The 27,132-nt window shown below is 38.8% G+C and overlaps 1 protein-coding gene across 3 annotated transcripts in view; it reads left to right on the plus strand.

Annotated features, from left to right (window-relative positions):
• The window catches only part of NAALADL2 (N-acetylated alpha-linked acidic dipeptidase like 2), a 1,191,965-nt gene that overhangs the window by 420,037 nt on the left and 744,796 nt on the right, over nt 1–27,132 (plus strand). The window lies entirely within an intron of this gene.

The raw sequence follows: 27,132 nt of genomic DNA on the forward strand, positions 1-27,132 counted from the left end.
CAGTGTTGCTCTAAGTTTAGTGAGGACCCCCATTGAAGTCCTTTTCCACTGGAGATTCTGACACGGTGTGGGGTGAGAGGAGCATCTCCAGACACAGGTTCACAGCAGAAAAGGATTCAAATGAAGATACTGAAGTGAAACAGAATAATGTTTGGTAATGATTCTCTGGAATCAAAGAAAAAGATGAAGGGGAATTTACTCCTTTTCTGGACACAAGTCATTTCTCCTCTTTTAGGATTGAGCTCTCTCTCTCAGTACTCATCACTTTTATTCTTTCTTTCTTTCTGTAGCTTCAGTCACTCTCTGCTGTGGCTCTCTCTGCTCTGTTACTTTACATATAAAGGATGTTTAGTGATTTTTTTTTTCTCATAGCATCTCTTTAGGCCGAAAAACTGAGAACAACAGAGGTGACAAGCATCATTTCCTCATTCTAACGTCATGTCCTACTATGAGAGGGCTAGTCCAGCAGGTGGAATACCTTGCAGCCAGGAGAGAAAGACACCAGCCTTTTTCTTTCTTTCCCTCTTCCATGCTCTGAGATCCAGAAATAGCACAGTGAGTCTGAGGAGGTGAGGAAGGAGGCCAGAGAGAATAAGAAGAGATCAAACCCCTCTTTCTCCCTGCTAGCACCTAAGAAGACTGGGCCAGGCCTGAGCTAGGGAAGTGTAAGAAGCTTGTTATTGTTTACAAGACACATGTCCTGGTTTTAATTAAACTGTATTTTAATGATTAAAAGAGATGGTTACACAGCTCTAAAGCTATGAATTATGTCCAAGATAGCTTCTAGAGCAGGGGTGGGCAAACTTTTTGACTCGAGGGCCACAATGGGTTCTTAAACTGGACCGGAGGGCCGGAACAAAAGCATGGATGGAGTGTTTGTGTGAACTAATATAAATTCAAAGTAAACATCATTACATAAAAGGGTACGGTCTTTTTTTTTTTTTTTTTTTTTTTAGTTTTATTCATTTCAAAGGGGCCGGATCCTGCCCGCGGGCCGTACTTTGCCCAAGGCTGTTCTAGAGGCTAAGGAGAAAGACCCAACAAGAAAAGTTTTAAACTGTGATGGGAAAAAAAAAATAGTTACCACTTGATTATAATTGTTGAGCATGTCCTAAGAAATAGGCCATTGGCAAGCATAATATGCATTATAACTTTTATTTTTAGGTTCACTTTGGAATCTGTAAATGACTAGCTTATTAACTTTAAGATGGGACAGGTTAATAGTTTCATCTCTTACCTGTGTTCAAGGTGGAAAGAAGAATAAGGAAGTTCAATGAATTGAATAAAGGAGGCTTTGAGGATCCGTGTGTCTAAATTAGATCAATGGGGGAGAATGAGTAAGGTCAGAGGGCCAGAATTCTGCTTGTGTCTAATTAATGCATGCCCCAACCTGCTTTGTCTGAATGAACCTTGACAAACTAATTTGTTCTCCATTGTCAATGTTTGCTAATAACGTTTCCTTTCTGTGGGACATCTTTGTCCCTGACATGAAAAACACCTTCTCTCCCTGTGTGTCACATCTTCCATGTAACCTTTCGCCACACCATGGTCAGCCTTCGCCTCCAGATGGAACTGACTGTCTGTTTTTTGTTTCAACATTGAACAATATCCAGATTTCTTTCAAAGTCATTGTATTGCTTTATTGCAACTATTTATTTGCACATCTGTCTTTATCTAATTAATGTGTGACTTCCTTGAGGGCAGCGACCTGGTATTCCTAAAATACAAGCATGTATTCCTAAAACTTAGTTTCGTGCTTAGAATACACTAAATGCTCAATCACTATTTATAGAATAAATGAAAGAATACAGTCAAAGACCGACTTTGTCCCCAAATTGAGTGGAGACCACATAGGTGGTCCAGAGTGTCAGGATACGAGGCAAAGATACAATTCAGATATGATTGCCAAAGGACTCCAGCATTTGTTACATAATTACCTTTTTCGGTCCCCTAGAGTTAAAGATTATATTACTTCATTGGTTATTGAAATTAAATAGTGATTCAGTTACTAATTACATGTGCATTTGAATTGATTCATCTGTAGTTTGTTTTTTCCTCAGTGAACCTTTTATGTGAAACAAATCCTAGCAAAATAGTTATGTAGTTGAAATTAAAAATTTTGCTACATTTGTATATTTCTTTCGTTCTTTGTTTCTTTTTTTCTTGCATTACAAATAGTGTAATGTGTTTGTTGAAACAGGGATGCATTTTAATTCTTGATGGGTTCCTTCAATATTTAGACTACTTACGTTCAATCAGTGTGATGTTGGTAAAGGCTATCTTATACAATCATAGTAAATTTAATTATATTCGTTGTTGCTTGTGCATAATGTGATTGCTTATATTCAGTTTGTTATATGAGGCATTTATAAGCGCTTAGCCATGCAATCAATTGTTTATGTAGTAACTATCTTTCAAAAAGTAATTATTTCCACAGTGTTGGTGTGTTCTCTTAAAATATAAAACACAATATCCTTCTATCTGTGGTTTGATGGTGGGGGGGGGGGAGTCTAATTCAGGAAAATGGGAAATGAATTTGGTGGACATCTGCCTTGAGAGTAACTGTGACAACAGCTCCTTAAAATTGTTTCATGGTAGGGTAGTTGGTGATATTGAAATACAGCGAGTTTTAGTTTGTAGAAGCCATGCCAATTTTCAGCTGCTTTTGCAGTAGCATATGTGTTTGTTTGGGTCTTTTAGGGACTCAGCTGGCATGATGTTATTGGAAAACTGCTTGAGAGCTGTTCACAAGGCCATTAGGAGGCTAGACTACCTGGAAATAGACATTGTAAATGCCTTGAAATCAAGTGAAAACAGATTCTAATATTAAAGCTGATTTATTATTTAACTAGAGGCCTGGTGCACTAAATTCATGCACTTCAAGGGGTGGTCCCTCAGCATGGATTTCGAGAGGGCACAGGCCAGGCCAAGGGACCCCATGGGTGCACAATCAGGGTTGGGGAGGGATGTGGGAGGTTGGCCAGCTGGGGAGGGACCGTGGGAGGGCTCCAGGGTGTGTCCGGCCCGGCTCCCTCAGTCCTGATCAGCCAGACCCCTGCAGCAAGCTAACCTACCAGTCAGAGCATCTGCCCCCTGGTGGTCAGTGCATGTCATAGTGAGTAGTTGAGCGGCCTTAGCATATCATCATATTATGCTTTGATTGGTTGAGCGGACGACCAGACACATCGCATATTAGGCTTTTATTATATAGGATAGGTAAAGCAGAATCTGTTTGTGTATTGTCCTGCCTGCTACACACAGTTCCTAGGACTGAATAGTTGGCAATTGTTCTAAGAAATTACATCACAGAGGCTCATTATAAGGGTGGTTCCCCAAACTTTAACAAGATTGCTGGGCATGATACACTGGAGAGTTCCTCTGCTGAATGATTCATTTGGTCCTCAGCAAAGATACCAACATACAGTGTGGATATGTTCATTAACAGGTTCAGTGGTTTCTTGATCTAGTGGGAATATTGTGCCCTGGGGGTCTGGAAGAAAGGGGGATTACTCTTTCATCCCAAACGGATGTAATCATAGATGGAAAAAGACAATAGACAGGCTCAGTAAAAATCAACCATTGTCAAGGAAGATACCAGCCTTGGACATGTCTACTGGCTGCAACTCACTTTTAGTTAAGAAGTTTTCATTTCAGCCCATCCTATGTGGTTACTTTAGGTCTCTGAGTTTGGAAGGCCTCCACGTGGGCCTCCCCTGAGCGTGTCAGGTTTAGTGCGCGGCCCCCTTCTTGTCCACACGTGCATACTCTCACGCTGTTTCTGTCTCTCTTGGATCATTCACTCTGGGGGAAGCCAGCTGCCACATCATGAGCAGCAAAGCACTTTGGAGAGGACTATGGAGTGAGGAGAAGGCCTCCTGCTAACAGCTGTGTGAGTGAGTTTAGAAGAGGATACTCAGGCCCCAGGTGAACCTTCTGATGACTGGAGCCTCAGCCAGTAGCTTGACGGACACTTCACCAGCCATTATGAGCCAGAGCCACCTGGCTGATCAGCTCAGAGACCCCTGCATTGTATCTGGGCCACTCTTCCCAGGTGTATTAACTCCAAATTGTTTTTGTCTGTAATGGCATTCACTGTTTCTAGTTACTAGTAAACATGGCTTTTAGGTGCTGCAGTTTAGAGTCTGCCTTCACTGTGGGAAAAGGTTTTCTATTGCCTGTCATTCTAAATAGAGAAGTCTCACAAACAGACCAGAGAAAACATGAGGCAGAAGAGAGTTGTGATAAGTCCCTGATGCCCAGAAGTTAAAGGGAGGTGAAGGAGTGGGATGCATTAGCTGAGAAGGTGCTGAGGATGGACTCTTACCTCAGACAGATAATTGCCTTCTGTCTGTTAAACTGGGAGTTGAAACCTGTTTCCTTGGTTACAGGGGACTTGATGCTCAACAGTCAAAAGTAAAATGATTTCAAGTGTGTTTGTTTCATAGCTGAGTGGGCTAAGAGAAAATATCAGCTTTCCTTGTCCTAATATATTCTCTTTATATGACTCTGGTGATGTCAAGCTTAGCATATTATCTGGCTTGAATCACTGATACTCAACAACTGAAGATATTGGAAAAGGTGGCATGTTTCATGTGCCCTAGATATAAAAATTCAAAATGAATGACTGAGGAATAATTCATGGGGAACATTTATAGGATTAATACAAACACTTCAATCACATTTACCTATGGTGGTTTATAAAACATATTTAAAATTTACATCAAGGATATTGGCATGAAACAAATGAGAAATTTATAGCTGAATTCAGTTTTTTTACCTAAGTAGAAAAAAAAGGGAGAAATTATTTAAAAATATTATAAAATTAAGAAAGATTAGATCAGGGGTCCTCAAACTTTTTAAACAGGGGGCCAGTTCACTGTCCCTCAGACTGTTGGAGGGCCGGACTATAGTTTAAAAAAAAAAACTATGAACAAATTCCTATGCACACTGCACATATCTTATTTTGAAGTAAAAAAACAAAATGGGAACAAATACAATATTTGTATTTGCATGTGGCCCGCGGGCCATAGTTTGAGGACCCCTGGATTAGATGCACTTTTTTTTCTGTTGTGGCAGATTTTACAGTAACTATTCCCTGTGAGACATTCTATATATTTAGGAAGTCTTCCCAGACTCCTTTGACACAATTATTGACCCATCACCTTTATTTCCATGTACATACCCTTAGACATTTTTGTGGCATTGTGATTTTGTATCTATCTCTGATCCTATCTGTCATGGTATTATTAGCCAGCAAAAACTAAGCATTATTTGTATTTTTAAAAAGGTATAGTTGACATATGAAATATTGTATTAGTTTTAAGTGTGATTAAAAGTTTATATCACTTATTAAGCAGTCACTACATAAGTCCAGTAACAATCTGTCACACTGCAAAGTTATCACAATATTATTGACTATATTCACTATGCTGTACCCAACATCCCTGTGACATTTATTTCATAACTGGAAGTTTAAACTTATTATCCCTGTCATTGTTTTAATGTTTTAACTATTTTCTACTCCCTCCCCTCTGGCTACCATCATTTGGTTCTCTGTATCTATGAGTCTGTTTCTCTGTTGTTTGTTTTTTAGATTATATATGTAAATGAAATTATATGGTATTTGTTTATCTTCATCTGACTTATTTCACTTAGCATAATACCCTCTATGTCTCTCCATGTTTCTGCAAATGGTAAAATTTCATTCTTTTCATGGCTGAGTAATATTCCATTATACATATATCTGCCATATTTTCTTCATCCATTTATCTATTGATAGACACCCAGGTTATTTCCATATCTTGGTTATTATAAATAATGCTGCAGTAAACATATATCTTTTTGAATTATGGTTTTTGTTTCCTAGAAGTTGAATTGCTGGGTTGTATTGTACATCTATTTGTAATTTTTTGAGGGACCTCCATATTTTCCATAGTGGCGGTATTATCTTACAATCCCACAGCAGTGCAGGAGGTTTCTCTTTTCTCCAAATACTTGCCAATACTTATTGTTTGTTGATTTATTGACAGTAGCTGTTCTGACAAATGTGAGGTCATCATGATTTTGATTTGCATTTTCCTGATGATTAGTGATGTTAATCATTTTGGCATATGTCTCTTGGGCATCTGTACATCTTCTTTGGAGAAATGTCCATGCATGTCTTCCCAATTTTTAATTGAATTGTTTGTTTTTGATGTTGAGTTTTAGGATTTCTTTATATTTTTGGATATTAACCCCTTATAAGATATATCACTTGCAAATACCTCCTCCCATTCAGTAGATTACCTTTTTGTCTGTTGATGCTTTCCTTCACTAGGCAAAAGCTTTTGGCTTTTTCTTGCATTGCTTGGTACATCTTAGGATATCAACAAAATATTATATGATTGAAAGGAATAAAAAGAGATAGTATTTAGAAAAGATAGTGATTAATTAATTTTTATTTCCAATATGCATCGCTGCTGTTTGAGAATGTAATGTCTGTTAGAAATCTACAATAGCAGGGAAGAAAATGCTTGGTAATAATTTTTTTCATGTTTAAATGAAGAAAGGAGAGTATCATTTATCACATTTTTTAACAATACAAATAATTTCAAAGGTCAAAATTACCATAAGAAACTTAAATATGGAACATACCAAAATAATTTGATTCTACATATTGTTTTACAAGCCATTTAAATCTTTTGGTAAAAACAAAAACACTATATGTATATTTTGAAGTAGAATTAAAAAATAGTGATTTTCATTTTTCAGCATGTTTTCAATTATTCATCCCATTCTTTCTTCATATATATTGAAATATTTACACTTGTATACACATTTCTAGCATACCTATTATGTGAGTGGCACTATTGTAAGCACATAATCTTCAGAACATAGTGCCTGCTGTGGAATACTTTCTTTATTCATGGAGCTTACAGTTTAGTGGTGGGAGATATGAAGTTAAAGTGAGCAGGAAATCAGAGTTCTTGTTTGGACATACTATATTTAAGAAGCTTAATAGAATGTTGGGAAGACAATACATATATTGAGAACCTCAGGGTGATATCAGAGATGGACATAAAGAATTGGTACATAGAAAAACAATGGTACTTAAAGCCCTGGTACTGGATAAATTGCCTACAAAACTGTGTGAATGAAGAAGAATAAGAAGGAGAAGAGAGAACAGGACCAATCCATGGAAACTTAAATACTTAAAGGTCTGACAGAGCAGACGCAGAATAGTCCATGCAAAAGACCAGGAGGTAGGATAATACCAAGAAAGACAAGGGGGTAAAAATATTTCAATAAGAAGAGAGTAGCTTGTTCTTTGAGAGGCAGAGAGCACAAGAACAGAGAATTAACCATAGGGTTTCTTCCTGATGTTTGTAATAACAGTAGTAATACCATTCTTTTTAAAAAAATTTTTTTTTTATTAATCACCGGAGGACATTTTTTCCATTGATTTTTAGAGGAGGTGGTTAGGAGGGAGGGTAGATGAAGAAGAAAGAGAGAGAGAGAGAGAGAGGGAGAGAGAGAGAGAGAGAGAGAGAGAGATGAGAGAGACACATTGATTGGTTGCCTCCCCAAAACGCCCCTTCCCTGCCCCCACGAATCCATGGGCCTGGGCAATACCACTCTTAATAACAAACAGAGCACTTAGGCTCAGACACTGTTCTAACTGCTTAGCAGGTATTAAGCACGTTCATCTCATGTGGGAACACACTGACCACCAGGGGGCAGCTCCTCCTACATTGAGTGTCTTCCCCCTGGTGGTCAGTGAGCATTATAGTGACCAGTCATTCCTCCTTTTGGTCAATTTGCATATTAGCCTTTTATTACGTAGGATATTCACACAAACCTCACAGTCATCCTCCATGGTATGCATCATTTCTATTTTTATGGCATATAAGGCAGGAAGACAAATAATTTCCCAAAGGTTATATAACCTAGGAACTGGTAAGGCTGTACAACACTAACACAGGTCTGTGGGGCCCTAAACCTCAAAATCTTTCTATTATGCTACTTTGCCTTTTATATAAAAAAAAATGTATGTCTCTTAGTAATTCCACTTTATTTCCCAGAGTCCTAGTCCTTCCTCACTGTATAAACTGCTAGCAACTGTTGTAAATGTCATTTCTTCGGGGAGGCCTTTCCAGATCTCTGTATTAGCTTGGTTTCCCCTGTTACATGCTACCAAGGCACTTGCCCTTTCCTTGATGTAGCCCTCCTCATGCTTAAAACTCTCTATTTCCGTCTCTCCCACTCAGCTAGCCTCGCCATGGAGACGGGGCATTTTGGCTTGTGCACTATGAAAACCTCAGTCCTAGAGAGAGCCCGGTGCAGAATAGTCACCTAATACATACTTTGTGAATTAATTTATGAACTTTTAGACTATGGGCAGGCCCAGTTAAATGACATTGGTGCCTTTAAATGGAATATAATTGACGATCTCATAGGACAGTAAGAACATCTTGGTAATAAGAGCAGAATAAATACAGATTTGAGATGGAACAACACTTTTAGGACATAAAAGTCATGTTAATGTGAAATTCTGTTTCATTAAAAGCCTGTCAAGGAATTCACAGAAATATTATCTTTGATAATTTTTTTGTTTGTTGTGCTATCAATGTGCATATCTTAGGCTGTTGTTTTTGAGGAATCTATCATTGATTGCAGGTTTGTTTCCATGGACACCCAGCAATCGCAGAAGATAGAAAATAAAGTAGAAAAAAAAAACATAAGGCATTGATATCATATTGTAGTCTTAATAAAGGCAGAATTAAGACAAAATGCATAAAAACAGCTCACCTGTTTCAGTTAAGAAAAAGAAGTCTGATACTGAGATCATTAAAATAAACAAGTTATTTTATCACTTCTTTTTATCCCTTTAAATTATTTTTGCAAAATAATAATATTTAAATAAACAAACAGGTAAGATTTATGTATGTTCATGTCCTAATAATTAATCCTGATGATTACTAAGATGCATAGTTTCTCTTTTGGAAGAGATAACCCACAAACAGATGACTCAAAACCAGGTAGAGAAAAAATATAGTGGTTTTATTATTCAGTTTCATACTGCAACATTAATACTGCATAAAGCCAATTATAAGACATTTTAATATACTTACAAGTAATTATTTCAAATAAATCCATAAATGTGAAAAACATAATCTATGCAAATCTATGTAAATGGATAGTTACAGTGAATTAGTATATAACATCACAGAGTGGAGTGCTCAGGGTTTCATTAAAAAGAAAGACTGAAGACCTGGGTTATCAAGAGAAAGCTCTTTTGCTCTATTTCAGTTACTTTAGGATGTTAATCTGGTCCAAGATGATCAACTTCTCATTAATCATAATAATTAGGGGTAGAGATACTGAGCATTAGTGTAATTTTCAATCATGCTAATAGTTGTGCAGTCCTCCATTCATTAATATAAATGAGGTAAATTAGAACCATGACATTATAAAGAAGAGGCAGAAGCTGCAGGAACTTTCCTGGGTCCTCCCTAAACCCCATTAATTTAATTGTAATATGTTGTTCCTCAATAATTTTCACTCTCTTTGTTTTCTGTTACTAATGGTTTTTCAGATTGGTTAATAAGCATACTAATCTCTCATTTAAGTGACTGCTATGGTGTGGTCTAAATCATACATACTTATCTTGTCTCATTACCTTTAACTCTTTCTCACGTGTTCAGTCAACCAGCATTTATGGAGTAATCACTCAAGCAATTTGAAATTTGATATATCAGCACAATACACAGAACTGAGGCATCCCATCTTCCAGGAGTTCATAGTCCAGAGTCATTGTGGATTGACTTGACATTATTATTAAAAATATAAAGGCAATTTCAAAGTGAACATTTATCTCTTCATGGTGTCCTTAAAATTTTAATTCGCATCTGAAAGATGTCAAAATAGATTTCCTTCTTCATCTCTCCTATTTTGACATTCCCAGAGAGGTCTTTCCTGAAAACACTGTCTAAATTAGGTCTCCCTTTAATAGCCTTTATCTCAACTCTTAATTTTTTTTCCCTCATAGCACTTACATTTTTGAGTTCATATTTGTGTGTGTATGTGTGTGTGAGTGTGTGTGTGTGTGTGTGTGTGTGTGTGTGTGTGTGTGTGTGTGTGATTATTTCTTTACTTCTCTTCTAGACTGTCAGCAGGGCAGCAACCGTAACTATCATATTGTTTGGTACATGGTGATACCCAATTAATATTTACTGCCGAATAGGTGAGTGATCCACTGTAGTTATTGTACGTATTCAAAGAATAAATTATGGCAATATTTACTTGATCTTAGAAGATAAAATATGACCACATTGTTCTTTTGTATACTAGTAAAGTCAAGTCTTGGGTTGGACCTTAGAAGGTTATTCATTTAGTTGAGAAATGTAATCATCCTCATTAGCAGATTTTATTTTTTCAAATATGTTTATTGGGGAGGAAATCTCACCTAATGGTCAATTATATATATATATACACACTGCCTTCTTTGTGCTGGGTGCTAAGAATAACTCTAAGGATGTCACCCATGACAAAGTCCCTTTTTTATAAGAATGTAGTCTAGTTGGAGAAAGGGCAATCCTATCTAACAAAAGAGAAACATGGTAATTGGCGTATGACTGCTACCCTTCCCATTGGCTAATCAGGGAGATATGCAAATTAACTGCCAGCCAAGATGGCGGCTGGCAGCCAAGCAGCTTGAAACTAACATGAGACTTGCTTGCTTCAGTGACGGAGGACTCCAACGTTCCCCACCTGCCGCTGCAGGCCTCTGAGCTGGCAGTTTGAAACATAGTTACAAATATAGATGCTAAACAAAACCCCAGAAACCAGCTTTCAGCTAGCTGGGATCTCAGACCTGGAGATGATACAGAGTTTCAATTGTAGAACCGAAACAAACCAGATACCTGCTTTCAGGAGCGGAGGCCTAAGAGCTGGAGCCTCAGAGCTAAAGCTGGCTCAGAATAAAAAAAAAAAAAAAAAAAAAAAAGGAGCAGTTGGGAGCTTCAGTCCCAGCCTGAAAAGAGCCCTCGCCCCTCACCCAGACTGGCCTGGCACCCCAGTGGGGACCCCCACCCTGAAGGGTGTGTGACTAGCTGTAAACAGCCATCATCCCCTCATCCAGGCTGGCCAGGCACCTCAGTGGGGACCCCCACCCTGATCCGGGACACCCTTCAGGGCAAACCAGCCAGCCCCCACCCCTGCACCAGGCCTCTATTCTATATAGTAAAAGGGTAATATGCATCCCAGCACCGGGATCAGCGGAGCTGCGAGGTCTCCTCGCATCGGGATCAGCATGACAGGGGGCAGCGCCCAAACCCCCCTGCGGCTCTGTGTGTGACAGGGGGAAGGGCCACAACCTCCCTATCGGCCCTGCTCTGTTCCTGACAGGGGAAGGTGCCCCAACCCCCTGATCGGCCCGGCTCTGTGCCTGATAGGGGGGAGCACCCCAACCTCCTGATCGCCCTGCAGCTGTGTGTGACAGGGTGTGGTGCCCCAACCCCCCTACCCCACGGGCCCTGCTCTGTGTGTGACGGGGTAGAGCCATAACCTCCCCATCGGCCCTGCCCTGAGTGTGAGAGTGGCAGCGCCCCAACCCCCTGATCGGCCCTGCTCTGTGGGTGATAGAGGGCGGCGCCCCAACGCCCCCACCCCACGGGCCCTGCTCTGTGTGTGATGGGGTAGAGCCATAACCTCCCCATCGGCCCTGCCCTGAGTGTGACAGTGGTGGTGCCCCAACCCCCTGATCAGCCCTGCTCTGTGCGTGACAGGGGGGAGCTCCCCAACCCCTGATCAGCCCTGCTCTGTGCGTGACAGGGGGGAGCTCCCCAACCCCCTGATGGGCCCTGCTCTGTGCATGACAGGGGGTGGCGCCACAACCTCCCCATCGACCCTGCCTTGAGTGTGATAGGGGGCAGTGCCCCAACCCCCCAATCGGCCCTACCCTGAGCGTGACTGAGGATGGCATCACAACCTCCCAATCCGCTCTGCTCTGTGCATGACAGGGGGCGGCGCCCCAATTCCCCAATCGGCCCTGCTCTGAGCCCGACCAGGGGCTGCACCTAGGGATTAGGCCTGCCCTCTGCCACCAGGGAGCAGGCCTAAGCCAGCAGGTCGTTATCTCCCAAGGTGTCCCAGACTGCGAGAGGGCACAGGCCAGGCTGAGGGACGCCCCCCCCCCCCCGAGTGCACAAATTTTTGTGCACCGGGCCTCTAGTATGGAATATTCATGCAACTAGCTAACAAAATAATTGGGATTGGAACTTATTGCAAAGGACTAAAGTCTGTGCTTTGTCCACCAAAACATGCAGCCATTTCAGAAGAGTTTGTACTTCATTCAAAGAACAATAGCAATAGCATTATGAATTTCTTGAAGTTTAAAAGGTGTCATACATTCAGCATTTTTGTTTTTTAATGAGGCCAGAAAATGGGGTATTAATTGGGAGGAGTAGGAGAGAGAGAGAGAGAAAGAGGGGGGGGGGGCAGGAAACCAGCTAGGAAGCCATTGCTTACCTTGGCAAAGGATAATAAAGCAGTTACAGTAGAAATGAAGGGAGAAGGGAAAGGTTGGGTTCCAGAGATGTTGAAAGGGAGAAATGCAATAGGTCTTGGTGATGAATAGATGTAGGAATGAGGAGAGACACACGTGGGAGTGAGGAAAAATGTGGGTGAGGGAAAGAGTGGTGTTACATAAGATCGTTTTGTGGTGTAAGCACCTGGGTAGATGATGTCCCTGTTCACTGAAACAGGCATATATGCGGAGAGGCACATTGAGGAAACCCCCAGCATTCAGACTTTTGTTCAATAGTGTGGAGCAGATTGAAAGGGACCCCGAGTATTTCCTGAGATGTGATCAGCACGTCTCTGCCTAGTGCAGTTGCTATAGTTTGCTGCCGCTACAATTACTACTGTTGTTGCTGAATGTGTTCTTCTGAATGTTTCTTCTGAGCTATGTGCTGAGATAGGTTACTCTTTGTGAATTTTTTTTTTCAGCCCTTACAACAAACCTATGAGATAAATGTTCATCTTTACTTTATGTTGTGTAAACTAAGACTCAGTGAGGTTAATTACTGCTAAATGACATTACTAAATGTCATGAAACTAATGAATATCAGGTTGAGGGTTCAGCCTGACTTCAGCGCCTATCCTCTTTTCGGCGCATTTCATGTACTCAATCTCAAACCATTTGTCTTTGAAGCACCTGTGAGACATCCGGGTTCGCTAATTTGCAATGCGTGGATAATATCAGACTAAACACATCTGAAAGTGTGAAACGAAGGTATGCTACCAAGTGTGGGACATTGTTATGAAACAGCTCCTAATATTTCCATGCCATTCAATATTAATGAATTTCTAGAAAATAATTTGTTTAAACTGTAGATTAACAAGTGATTTGCAAAACTAATAAAATCCAGGCTAAAATTTCAAAATAACCAATCCAGTTCCTAAGACTTTAGGTGCTTCTGATGGGTCCACCCCTAACCTATGGTCCCTTTCTCAGGTTAGATGGGCAGGCTTCTTTGGTTGCCATTTTGGCTCCTATTGCACATGTGCTTACCTTCCCCTTTTTTTATTCTGTCCCTTCCTGGAATGATCTGATCTGCAGGGGAACAAACCAGTGGTTCCCTGGGGAATGTGTGAAGCTGTAATTTCCTGGTGAAGCAAACAGGCTCATGCTCCCCAGTTGCTTATGCTTAATAATGTCTGGTTCCCTTTGCTTCCTTCCTCTATTACTATCTCACTATCTACACTAACAATTGTATTCTTTTAACCTCTATTAGAGCACTGTCTTGTATCATGGTAATTTACATACTTGTTTTATCATCACTGTAAGATTGTAAATATCTCGAGGGCAAAAGTCACAGCTCTATGTCCATTACAGAATAAATTTTTAAGAAGTAATTATTTGATTTAAAAAAGAATACTTTTGCCTGGCCAGTGTTGCTCAGTGGTTGAGTGTGGACTTATGAACCAGGAGGTCATGGTTTGATTCCTGGTCAGGGCACATGCCTGGGTTGGGGGCTCCATCCTCAGTAGGGGGCATGCAGGAGGCAGCCACTCAATGACTCTTTCTCATCGTTGATATTTCTATCTCTCTCTCCCTCTCCCTTCTTCTCTGAAATATATATATATATATATATATATATATATATATATATATATATATATATATATATATATGCGCAATACTTTCTATCTCGATTTAAGCTTTCTGGTCAATTTTACTTGTTTCAAAATGGAAGAAGAATGAATTAAACAGTTATTTTAGAAGAAAGAATTATGATTATTTTAAAGTATTGCGATAGAAACTGACAAAATGGTTTAGTCAGTCATTAAAATTGAGGATAATGTCTGGTTTCAATGAATTGCATGTGTTTATAGCAAATTTATTTTTATGTAAGATTTACATTATAGCTTTAATGGCTGTTGTTACTAAGATATCTAAATTTTAAAAGTTTTATTTTATTTCATTTAATTGTGTTTGTAGGAAAAACATGTTAATATGTATCTCTCTTACCTAGTTAAATAACTTATTTCAGGTTTAATTTTGCATAATAGTAACCTAAAGAGGAACCGTCTCACCTGTATTCTAATAAATTGGAACACCCAGTGGATTTCTCTATAGCGACACATAAGAAAAAAAGTATTATAATTTGTATGTATTATGATATATTAAATTTGTCATTGACCTAACTTTGCCATAGAGGTTTTCACAGAGCTTGTCAAATTGAATTAATCACAAAAAGAAGATAAAATGTGTGGAAGCATGGCTTATTTTTGTTTGTTGTCTATTTGCTGAAGCATTGCTTTAAGAGCATAGCAATGACTATTGAATGTCAGGTCACCCAAGTCCATACTACTCCTTTTTGATATTTTGCCAGTTTGTTTATCAAATAACTTCATTGCAATAGCTGAAAATATGGGCTTTTTGACTGTCCAGTTAAATTTCCAGCACTTGAAGGATGACTAGAAACTTTCAGCCTTTGACTTTCCATTGCTTATTGGTTGATTCATTTGTTAATTTAGTCCGTTGTTCCACAAACCTTTATCAAGAGCCTCCATGTACAAGCAATGCCCTTGTTAGGTGTGTGACCTGAGTAAATCACTGAACCCTTATTCTGCCTTGTTTTTGTAACCTGGTAAAAAAGAGATGTTTGCCAGAGCTACTGAGGGTCTTAAATGAGTCAGTGCTGTGGAAACTCCTGGATCAGGGCCAGGCACATAGTGGGGGTCACCCCCATGTTAGTTTTCTTTCCTTCCAATCTGGCTCCCTGAATCAACTTTTTTTATTTGCGGTTGTCTGAAATTTAAACGAGAGCAATAGAATTATAGAACCTTGGAGGATATTTTAGCAATATTTTTGTTCTTCTTTCTCTTTTTTAGAGAATTTAAAAGGGGAACTGACCCACTCAAGAGATACAGTTGTTTAGTTGGAGAACATTTATTTAATTTTACCTATGCATTTTCCATGATCACGACAGCAATAGGATGGAGAGAAAGAGAAATAAAGAGAAAATATAGGCAAAATGTTTAAAGTGTATTGGCATTTGTGACTTATGTTGTGTGGCAAATGTCTAATTATTCAGGCTTCAGGATCCCTTTCTCTCTTAAAAAAATACATTTTAATTTTGAAAATAGACTTTATTTTTAATATTTTGCTAATTTGGGGAATTATGAAAACTTGCTTTACAGTCCATTTGGTTTTAATTAATTAATTGCCCTTTAAAAGAAAAGTATTTGCCAGTTTTCGTCAGAACCAATGCCCTAGCATCAGGTTGCCATCTGCCTGTCCTTAATATTGGAAATGTACTATAGGACACAGCTAAGGAAGCAGTGCACATACCAGCATGCTGGGTCCTCTGCCACTGCCTTCCCCTAGGGACTGAACAGCTTTCTGAAGCTGACTTGGTATCAGTCTTTCTGCTTCTGTCACTGCCTTTGCTAGATGGGGTTAATAGTGATTGTTGACTGTGACAGTAATGTTATTAGGAGTACTAATAATTTCTATAAAGTGTTCATGGAAAAAAGTTCTAAAAGGCCTCCATATTATGGCCCACGTTATTGTCAATCATGTTGTCAATAAGACAGCCTTGTTGTGGTAGGAGGAATCCTAAGGTGGCCCACCAGATTCCTGCTTCCTGATGTACGTACCTGGTATAATCTTCTTCACCTGGATGGGCAGCACTTTCAAATATGCTGGGATGTTATTCCCTTGATTAGGTTACCTTGTATAACAAATTGTGATGAGATAGTCACTCTAATGATTATATTGTGTTATCTAGAAGGGGAATTAGAGTCAGACAGAGGCGTTCCTGCTACCCTGGAAGGAAGCAGGCATTGTGTTGTGAGCTGCCTATGCCATAGGCCCTATGGGAACCATGTAGTAAGAAAATGGGGCAGTTTCTAGTTGCTGAGTCCAATCCCTAGCTAGCAGCTAACAAGAAATTGGGGACCTCAGTCCTATAACCACAAAGAACTAAATTCTGTCCACAAGGTGAATAAACTTGAAAGAGAACCCCTAGCTGTACATGAGAACCTCTGTCTGTCTAAACACCTTGATTGCCCGTTTGTGAGACCCTGAGGGGGAGGATCAAGCTAAGCAAGCTCAGATTTTTTTATTTTTCTCTGCTGACATGGAAAATGCTGTTTTTTGTTTCTTGTTTTGTTTTGTTTTTAATTTCTCTTTATTGTTGAAAGTATTACAGATGTCTCCCTTTAACCCATTGAACCCTTCTGGTCTGCACCCATCCCCTGTCCCAGGTTTTTACCACACTAGTGTCTGTGTCCATGGGTTATGCATATCTACATATATAAAAGACTAAGTGTCCGTCCATCTGATCAGTAGCACTGACCACCAGGGGGCAGACGCTCAACGCAGGAGCTGCCATGACGCCCACTGGCCATTTAAAAATAAATGACACCATGGACCTGGCGCCAACAAACCAACACTTGGTTTCCCCCAAGTGGGACACAGGCCCTGTCACCACCCCAGAGCGACACCCCACCAAATCGCAGCCAACGCTGCCAACCCCATGGCACAAAATGTGGCCCACAGTCCAGGCCAGCCTGGAAATGGTTGCTGTGTGTGCCGGGTAATGATGTCACATAGCAACGCCTGGCTTCCTCTCCCTAGTGACTAGCCTCCTCGGAGTTTCTTCAGCCCAGGAACCTGACTTGCTTTATAGCCAGGTGCAAACATTTTACAGTTTAACCAAATGTTTGTGAAGCATTTTCACATGCCTCATCTCATTATCCTCACAGAAGTCTTGGAGTAGGTAGATAGGAGACTCAGTAGAATCCTGTTTTCTTTTCATTAGCCTGAAAATGGAGATTTAGAAAGTTTAGAAAGTTGATCCGACTGAAAAGAAATAAGAAATGGTGGAACTTGAAAATCACTTCAGGTTTTCTCACTGCACAGAATACAGTCAAACACTGCTGCAGTTAAATATTTTACCCTTTGTTCTCCCTGCGTAATCTAGAATAATAATCTGCTTCATGTTGATATTTACTGTTGTGTTGCTGACAATTACCTGAAAGAGAAGTTGGGGTGCTTCACTGGGCTGGAAAAAGTTTAGCTAAATCAGAAAGCAGGTCTAATTAAGCAAGTTTATTCTATATATGTAAAAGGCTAAGTTGACTTGTGCATGTGTGATACATATAAAGCTCTCACTGGCACCAATTGCATGCGTGTGTTTCAATCTGTCATTGTCAATCATGAATTTGGTTGACACTTCTATTATAGAGAAAGGGAAAATAGCAATATTAAAATATTTATTCTAATTAATTTCCTTTTAATGTGCATGAATCCATGCACAAGGATGCTAGTATGAATTTAAGTTCTTTGGTTGATCTCTTCCCACCCACCCCTATCTTCCCTCTGAGATTCAACAGTCTGTTTCATGTTTCTGTGTCTCTGGATCTATTTTGTTTATTGGTTCATTTTGTTCTTTAGATTTCACATATGAGTGAGATCATGTGATAATTGTCTTTCTCCGACTGGCTTATTTCTCTCCACATAATACTCACCAGATTTTTGACCCAAGGAAAGTTAGATACTAAATGTGTGTTGTTTTAAGCTGCTCAGTTTATGGTAATGTACAACAATAGAAAAACTAATCCAATTGTGTAGTATAAACATGATGGACTTAAGTAATTCTATATTTTTATAGTAGGTTTGGTATTTTTTGCAATTATTACCTATAACATATGAAATGAACTTTTACTTTGAAAGATGTGAAAGAGGTTTTGCAAAATGATTAATTAGTGATGTTTAGTCATAATTTCTTAAAACTATCTTATAGCTTTTGATAATAATTTATAGCAGGATATTCTTGTATTTTATGAAGTACAAGAGACAGTTGAACTTATACATTGTATTTTACTCATAATTCACAATTAGTACAAATCTAGTTTATTTAGGATGTCTTCTTGTATGCATCGTCTTCTATTTCTGGTAAAGAGCTATGAGCAAGTGGCATTCCCAATATGTTTGCCTTGATTAAGTAACTGAACTACTGCTGAATATAAAAGCAACTGCTTAAGCTGTCAATGACTGTTGATCTTAACTTATTAGAATGTGATACTAATAAGACCAAGCTTTTATGTACGTGCCAATTAGACTTGCTTTACTCTATTGAATGCGAATTTGTGGGTAACTACATTCAAACCCACTCTTGGTCTCAGGGATATCACCAAAGGTGTGCACTTACCAAATGGCAGGTCAGTGGAATAGTCCTAAATGAAGTGTGGCAAGTTACTGTTAGAGCCCACAGGCACTCACTGTGCCATACTCAAATGTTTTCATTATGTTTTTGGTCCCAATGAAGATGTAAAAACGAGTAGATATTAAAACCCAGCTTTTAAATTTCTCACTTCATTTGAACTCCAGGATGTGGCAAAGGTCCTTGGAGGGGGCTTGGCCAGCCTGCAAACTGCCCCCAAACGGCCCTCAGCACCTCACACAGGCTGGCCACGACCCCAGCGGGGACCCTCACCCCGACAGGGGCATGGCCAGCCTGCAAACGGCCCTTAGCCCCTCACCCAGGCTGGCTGCACCCTCTAGGGGGGACCCCCATCCCGAAGGGTGTGTGGCCAGCCTGAAAACAGCCCTCAGCTCCTTGCCCAGACTGGCCACAGCCCCCAGAGGGGACCCCCACCCTGATGAGGTTGTGGCTGGCCTGCAAACCACCCCAGCCCCTTTCCCAGGCCAGCACTGCCCCCAGTGGGGACCCCCACCCTGATGGGGGCATGGCTGGCCTGCAAACCACCCAGGCCCCTAGCCCAGGCTGACCCTGCCCCCCAAGGGGACCCTCACCTTGATCCGGGACCCCCTTCAGGGCAGACCAGCTGGCCCCCACCCATGAACCAGGCCTCTATCTATACTAATAAAAGGGTTATATGCTAATTAGACCAGGAGACCTTCCGGGAGACCTTCCGGACATCCTTCCGGACAAAGCCATGATGGTGGGACCAAGGTAGAGGCGGTTAGGGGTGATCAGGCCAGGAGGGGAGGGCAGTTGGAGGCGAGCAGGCTGGAGGGGGGGAAGTTGGTGGCAAGCAGGCCAGCAGTGGGGGCAGTTGGGGGCAAGTAGGCTGGTAGGGGGCAGCAGTTGGAGGCAATAGGCAGGTGGGGGGCAGTTGAGGGTGAGCAGACCAGCAAGGGGGGCAGTTGGCAGCAAGAATGCCTGTGGGAGGGTAGTTGGGGGCGAGCGGGCCAGCAGTCAGAGTGGTTAGGGGTGATCAGGCAGGCAGGCAGGTGAGCAGTTAGAAGCCAGTAGTCCCGGATTGCGAGAGAGATGTCCCAGATTGGAGCGGGTGTAGGCTGTACTGAGGGACACCCCCCAGTGCATGAATTTTGTGCACTGGGCCACTAGTTTAAATGTAATTAAACATTTAATTATATAGTGTTCTAGTATATTATGAAACCCCATTATACCAATAATTCATGAAAGGAATCAATTACATTTTAGAACACAAAAGGCTTGCAAAGACCCCAAGAAATGATGCAACAGTTTCCTTGAAGGTTCCTATATTTAATCTATTTTGTGTAGATAAATGTTTAATTTATTTTAAAAATATGTCAACCCGAAACTACCTGATGGTAAATAGTTTTACTTTCTCGATATCTGTGCAAGTCAGGAAATACTTCGTATGGATGGTTGGAATATATTTTTTTCTTTTTGTGTGAAGGAGACAGAGAAGGAGGGGGGAATCTGTAATCTCTCAGATGAGATCTTACCTATTTAATACATAAAAGAAAAACTATGTCTTAAGACAGCTTCTAAGACGTTCTTCAGAATCTCTCAGTAAATTGGTTTTGACTCTCTTGACCTTTTCTTGAAACTCTTATTTTTTTTCAAGAATTTTTATGCTCTCCTCTACATTTTCCTTATTTGTTCAGATTTGTATATTCTTCAACTGATCACACTTCTGCAATAAAAGTCTTACCAGGACCTACTATGATTGAAATTTTGCTTTTGTCTCATGCAAGCATTTAAAATATTATGTAAATAGTATATAAAATACATAATGATATAGCAATATATTTTAGCTAATTTAAATATATTTGTCTTACCTAAAAAGGAAATAAGGAAAAATGTTGCAAACTTAATGGATAGGAATGATACACAGTATTATATATAGCATGTGGTTGAAAAAATACTTATATTACTATTGAACTGATACATTTGCAAGCTTTTTGGATTCTGTAAATCTTAATTAAGCAATGCTCTGCCTCTAACAATCTTTAAATGTCTCCCTGTTACATTCAGGATAATGTCTCAACTCTTTTTAGCCCAAGAAGCCCTCTATGATTTGACTTCTTGTGACCAGTTAGACTTTATGTATGGTCACTATCCAGCTTCATGGGGTAGGTTCATTCTCTCACCTCAGAGTGAACAGACTAGAATGGCTTTTCAACTCTAGTTTAGTTGTTGTCTTCTTTTGGAAACGTCTGATGTCCTCAGGCTAACCTAGCATATTCTATCACAGCACGTGTCTGCACATTATAATTCCTGTTTGGTTATTTGACTCTTCATTGAATCTTTAAGATCCTTGAGGGCAGTGACTGTTTTATTTGTGGTTTTAATCCCAGAACCTAGTATAACATGCCATATAAAAGGCATTTGTTGATTGGATGTGTGAGTTAAAATGATGATTTATAATGGTAACCTTAGAGATATTGAAATATTTTCCAAATTAATGATGACTTTTAAAATTAGTCAATTATAATATTTGATTAGGGAAAGAAAAATGTTATAATTATGGTACTTAGGATTAACAAAAATATGTTTATATGGACACATTTTTATGCATATAGCCTTATTCTTTATGGTATAAATAATTTCTCCTCACTTGATTTTGGATTTCATATGTGTTATGTGTCCTATCTTTTCAAATTAATGATTTGCAATTTTAATTACATCTATTATATCTTCAAAATTGCATTATTTAAAGCTAAAGCTCTCAAAAGTTAGTGCAAAATACAATGATATTAAATTGTATTTAAAACTGAATATTTATTTGCAACTTCTATTCATTAGTTCATAATAGATAAAAATAAAGCCCTAGGATAAATTCTAGATTTCATAAAACAAGTCTTATGACAACAAAAAACTTACTTTTTCTCTTTAAAATTTCAAAGTGGTGAACAGTAATAGAATGTTAGCTTGGTTTTCTCAATACTCATAGAGACTACTGAACGGGAGGAAAAACCTTTTCCCTTTTCCCTTCTAGGTTCCATGGCTGGGGCCCTCAACTCAAAACAATAAAATATAGATTAACAAGAAAAAAAATACAGTTTAATGACATATATAGGGAAGTTTCACAATGAAATGAGACTCCAGGAGGCAGCCAGAGGGTTGAGATTTATATGCCATTTTATGTTAAACAAAGGAAAAGCAGTTTGGGGCTTCTGAGGCAAGTTATGGCAGCGGTTCTCAACCTGTGGGTCACAAACTCTTTGGGGGTCGAACGACCCTTTCACAGGGGTCGCGTAAGACCATCAGAAAACACATATATAATTACATATTGTTTTGTGATTAATCACTATGCTTTAATTATGTTCAATTTGTAACAATGAAAATACATCCTGCATATCAGATATTTACATTACAATTCATAACAGTAGCAAAATTACAGTTATGAAGTAGCAATGAAAACAATTTTATGGTTGGGGGTCACCAAAACATGAAGAACTGTATTAAAGGGTCGCGGCATTAGGAAGGTTGAGAACCACTGAGTTATGGGAAGGTGAGGGAAGGAAATATACAGTAAACAAAGGTTGTCTTGTGCTTATGAGTCTCTCAGATGCTAAGAATTATCTCTAGGAGTAGTTCTCTTCCTGGTTTGGATATAAGTTAGAGTTTGGACAAACTATGGAATTTAAACTCTATAATGACTTGATTTATTATTTGTTCATTGTAAAAATCAATACATGGCCCAGCTGGGATGGTTCAGTGGTTGACCATGGACCTATGAACCAGGTGGTCATGATTTGATTCCTGGTCAGGGCACATGCCTGGGTTGTGGGCTAGATCCTCAGTAAGCGGTGTGCAGGAGGCAGCCAATGAATCATTCTCTCTCATTCATGTTTCTGTCTCTCACTCTCTCCCTTCCTCTCAGAAATCAATAAAAATATATTTAAAAATAAAATAAAAATCAATACAAGGCTGCAATTATAGCTCTTTAACATAAAATAAACTTTAGTTATATTTCAAGATAAAACTATATTCTTAATTTATGAGCAACCTAGAATATTTTCACTGTCATATGATCATGTTGGTACAACGGTGAGCTACTCTGCCCTCACACCATCATGTCTGAACTAGCAGGTTATGTTATGCAGTGCACAGTTCACATGTACTCACTACCAGTCCTGAATCAGAGAGAAGGGATGAGGAAAATTAAGCTTTGTGTCTCTAAGGAAATAAATACCATTTTCTAAATCAATTCAGAAGATTTCAGTTCTAAAAATATGAGATACAGTTGGAGGGTTTTTATAGAAGTTCTATAAAACAAATTAAAGTGAGCCATTGATTTTTGGAATATGGTTTTAAATAAGGATAGCATTTTAAAATTATATATATGGAAAGCCGAGAAGAACTCAAAGTTAATAAAGCAGGGGAAAGCTGGGTTGTGTAAAGATAGGATAGAGTTTGGACAAACTATGGAATTTAAATTCTATGACTTGATTTATTATTTGTTCATTGTAAAAATCAATATGCTCAAGACTTATATGGGGATCATCTTCCTCATAGACAAGTGGTTTTTCCCTGTTGTCCTGCTCTATTATGGCTCTTAGCACTGCCTTCACATTTGGATCATTTGGGGAGCTTTTAAAAAGAATGCTGATGACTGGGTCCCAGTAGATTCTGACTTTATTGGACCAGCTATGTGGAACCCAGGCATCCTTGTTGTGTAAATTTCTTCAAGTGATACTGTTTGCAGTCAGGAAGCACTGTCCTGAAGCTTTTGTCAACTTGGAAATTGCATTGCTGCACTTTATTCAAGAATAATATTATAACAATCAGACAGTAAACAATAAATAAGAATCCTGTTCACGATCAACAATTACAAATTACCATGAATAAAAATAAGAGCACTTATGTACACGATTAAACACAAGTACTAGTTTCTATCATATGTTACAAAAGCTTTCTTTGCCTTGAGATGAACAAAACTTTGTGGGGGGGGGGGGAACATAAAACCTTGATATTTAGGGAATTAGTTTCATGAAACAGAAAAGCACAAAATTAATATTTTCAATTTACCTTCCAGTATATATGTATTTTTTATTTATTTAATAAATTTTTTGTTGGGTAACAGCTATGTAGTAAGTATTATTGTAAATGCTTGAGGGTAGAGCAGTGCGTGAAAGAGAAAAATTCTTGCCTTCATAGAGCTTATATTCTACTAGAGGCCCAGTGCATGAAATTCATGCATGGGTAGGGTCCCTAGGCCTGGCTGGAGATCAGGACTGATCTGTGGGGCTACTGGTGGGGTTACCAGGGGGTGGGAGTGGTCCAACCCCCGCTGGCACCTGCCGTGGCCCACCTGGGGCCTGCGGGCTAGGGGCAGCTCCTGCATCGAGTGTCTGCCCCCTGGTCGTCAGTGTGCATCATAGTGACCAGTCATTCCACCATTCAGTCGATTTGCATATTAGGCTTTTATTATATAGGATCTGTGGGGATTTAAAATTCATTTGAAATTGAATATTATTATTTCATTTTCTTTTGTATTTCTTTTTAGGTTACCTACAAATTTATATTTTGTAATGCAAAGTACCACAAACTTTTACAAATAAATATTTACATTTTAAAAATGAGTCTCATAAGATATTTAAATTTATTAATGATCCAGGTGGTACCTTGATATGTCAAAATTAAGAAAATATGCTATGAATGACAGTTACTTTACTACATTACTGGTAGCCATATGTGGACCCTGAAATCACTTAATTGCTCAACGATGTAGGAAAAAAAATAGAGTAGGAGGCTTTACTTATATTTATGGAAGTATATTCTTTTGAGTCACTTCAATTTTATTCATTCAGCATATGTTTTATTTAAACTTTGTATAAGAACATTAGCTGCCATTTAGTATAATCAGATATGCCCTGAATCCTATTCTAAAACTCATCACCCTATATGCAAAATTACGAAAAGCTGGAAGACAGATGAAGGAGAAAGAAGCCAGAAGTGAATAAGCAATTAAAATACGCTTCTATATGGAGATAGCAGTGATAAAGGCTGTCCTTGAGAATACATTGATTTAAAACAGTGGAGCACAAGCCTTATTGTTAACTTGAGAGAATAGACACATAATGATCTTTACTATGAGCTAGTATTATGTTTGGAAACATTAGCATTCAAATTAAGTGCCATTACTGTGTGTGCTTGCACATGACTAAATAAAACCTCCAGGAAAGGGAATGTCTGTGTGGATGCAGTGCTTCCAGTCTTGTTTTTCTGTATAACTTTACCTGATAGTAGATCCAAGTTAATAGAAAAGCAGTGAATATTAATGCTAATTATAAAAGAAATGATTGTTAGCTAAGCAATACTTTTGCTTAAATGGCATAGTTGGTTTCTTAGAATTATCTCTTGGAACAATTAATTTTGATATCTAGTAACCTATTACAAAGTAGTTCAAGTTTTAACAAAATAAACCTGAAGATATGGAAATGAATATGATGCAAATTAAGAACAATTAGGATTGCCCTAACCATTTGGCTCAGTGGATAGAGCATCAGCCTTCAGACTGAGAGGTCCCAGGATCGATTCCGGTCAAGGGCATGTACCTTGTTTGCAGGCACATCCCCAGTATGAGGTGTGCAGGAGGCAGATGATTGATGTTTCTCTCTCATCAATGTTTCTAACTCTCTATTCCTCTCCCTTCCTCTTTGTAAAAAAATCAATAAATTTTTTTAAAAAGCACAATCAATATATATTTTTAAAGAGAACAATTAGGATTTATGATTTTATCATTTATATATTTTGTGCTCTGATAATCACCTTTAACCTTGCTGAGTTTGACCTATAAACCTAATAGACAAACTTGAAGATTGAATTTTCTGTTGCTGTGCAATAAGAGCTGCAAAAAAGTGAGGATCAGTTGTGATAAGATCATTGTTGATTTGAAGAAATGTAATTTCTTGGGTTTACTAACAATGAACTGCTCAGGAGAGTTTTCTTGTCTATTTCCAAATCCAATAAATATTTTAAACTCACAAGGTAATGCATTTTTTTCTTTGGTGCAGATAATATCTAGTATTGGGTAAGATGTTCTTCTTATGCATTTTTATTTACTATATCTCCATTCATACTAACTCAATGCACTTTACCCTTATTTTAACAAAAAAGGAATTTATTTTAGAGACCTAATTTTATCATTTCTGCCTGATTTCTTTCAGGTTATTCCTTAAATTTATAAATAGGTGCTTCAATTTTCTGATGGCTCTGAAATAATAATCAACTTCTTTCACTTTTTCTTTTCTTAGGAGAAATTATATTCAAAGTATGGAAATTTATGATAATTTGCTTTTAGAAACTGAATAAAATATACTGATTGGAAAGAATATTAGCTCACTTTGGAATGACAGTAAAGATTATATCAAAATCTAGTCATACATGCCTCTAAGTATCACCTAACAGAGAAATATTGCTTTGAAGATAAAATTGTGGGAATTAGAATGCTTTTTAGATGGACATGTAGAGAAGTAGTAAACAACATATTCTGCCTTGTTTATTTGACTAAAAAGCATCGGAGCTCTGGGGCTCTTTATTAGGCCTTGTGTTTTTTTCTAGCCCAGTCTCCTTTGCCAGAGAGGAAGAGAATAGGGCATATAAAGGACATGAAGAAGCTTTGAAAACAAAGAAAAACAAAATCCCACACATCTGTATTCTCTTCCCCTAGGAGAATCTGGGTTGGGGGAGGAGATAAGTCCTATTTATTTTGTCAAAAACAAACCCTCCCTAACCATTCTTGTTAAGAACTGCTATGATGAAAAACAATAAAAGCTGTAGAAAGAATACAAATAAACCAAGAGAAGATATAAAAGAAAAGTTATGAGGATTCAAAGGGAACAATGAGGGCTTGTGATTGGAGTTATCAGAAGATGTTAACATTCATTCATTGTTCACCATTTTTTCCCACTACTACAAGCCAGGAAGTATTTGACCAATAGCTTGCTATGATGCACACTGACCACCAGGGGGCAGTGCAAAATGAAGGAAGGCCCTGGTCGGCAGCCAGAAGGCCCTGATCAACCCTGATCGCAGGTCAGGCCCAGGGACCCTACCTGTGCATTAATTTCGTGCACCAGGCCTCTAGTTTCTAAATAAGGTCACATTCACAGGCTGAGTGGACACAAATTAGAGTGTGTCTTAAAAACAATGGGAATCCCTGAAAATGGCTAAAATTAGCAGGTCCATGTTCAGAAAATTTTTTTAACTATTCTTGTAACTGGAAGTAGTATTTGGCTTGGTGTTTGTGAATAATTGATCCCAACCATGTATGTATTAATGGTTGGCCCAGTTCTTTGAAGGCCCTTAGAAGAAGAGGGGGGAAATACCATGGGCATAAATCATATCCAACAGTTCACTTAGTATTCATCTTTCCATGCATTTAATAACTTTA

The sequence above is a fragment of the Myotis daubentonii genome, chromosome 3 (assembly GCF_963259705.1).
Source record: "Myotis daubentonii chromosome 3, mMyoDau2.1, whole genome shotgun sequence".
NCBI classification, from domain to species: Eukaryota; Metazoa; Chordata; class Mammalia; order Chiroptera; family Vespertilionidae; genus Myotis; species Myotis daubentonii.